The sequence below is a fragment of the Terrapene carolina genome, unplaced genomic scaffold (assembly GCF_002925995.2).
Source record: "Terrapene carolina triunguis isolate 2854851 unplaced genomic scaffold, T_m_triunguis-2.0 Scaffold136, whole genome shotgun sequence".
NCBI classification, from domain to species: Eukaryota; Metazoa; Chordata; order Testudines; family Emydidae; genus Terrapene; species Terrapene triunguis.
In genome coordinates, this window is record NW_020664487.1 from 6857908 (window position 1) to 6858904 (window position 997).

General features: G+C 41.1%; 1 protein-coding gene across 4 annotated transcripts in view; it reads left to right on the plus strand.

The window, feature by feature from the left end:
• Positions 1-997, plus strand: part of USO1 (USO1 vesicle transport factor) — a 71087-nt gene that overhangs the window by 47875 nt on the left and 22215 nt on the right. The window lies entirely within an intron of this gene.

Below are 997 nucleotides of genomic sequence, written 5' to 3' on the forward strand. Positions count from 1 at the left end.
GGGGGGGCAGCCAAAATTTTTTTTTGCTTGGGGCGGCAAAAAACCTAGAGCCGGCCCTGGCCAAATGTAACTCTTCTCCACTGCCTTGAATCTCTTGTGACCATCCCCTCCAGAGTATGTTCTCCTTTTACTCTCTTAGGTAGATCAAAGCCCTTGTATATGCCCCAGTTGGCTCTCCAGATTCTGGCTTTTAACCCTTTGTTACTTTCTTTGATGTACTACATGCTTATTTGAAGCTTTTTTGTGGGAGCTGGAGAACTTTTGCTTGGTTGCTGTGTCGGACGTTTGACTTTCATATAGAGGTGCATGCCTGCCTTAATGCCACTTCCCATGGCATTTTCGTTTTCAGGAGCCTGGAGAATTAGCCAGTATAGGGGTAGACACCAGAGACTTCTGTAAATGGTTATATTTTATAGGCCTAGAAAATATGTGGATCAGCTAGTTGATGCAAACTGAGGCTTAATACTAGATAAAGCTTAAGTTAAATAAACAAAAGATCTGCTTTAAAGGGCCAAAATGTACGTAATGAACAGCTCAAAAGCATTGTCCATGGTACCTCCTGGCCTAATTGTGGGGATGTAAAACACTTAAAATGATTTAACAAAATCTTGAATAGTGTTATTTCACACATTTCTTGTGTATTAATTTGAATAACCTTTTGGTGAGATATTCAGAAGAAAACTAATTTTCCAGCATACTAAATTGAAAGACAAGATGGCTGCATTTAGAATATTCTGGTTTACCTTGTGTATTACTGTATCACCAAAGAAGCTGCCCTGTAGCCATCCGTTTTGACCTTGAAATAAAATCTCAACCGGTGGCACAATACATCAGTAGTGGGTATACATTATATTTGCAGCAAATGAAGACCGTGTATTAGGGCATGTCTTCACTACCTGCCGGATCGGCGGGTAGTAATCGATCTATTGGGGATCGACTTATCGCGACTAGTGAAGATGCGATAAAATCGATCCCTGATCGCTCTGCCGTCAACTCC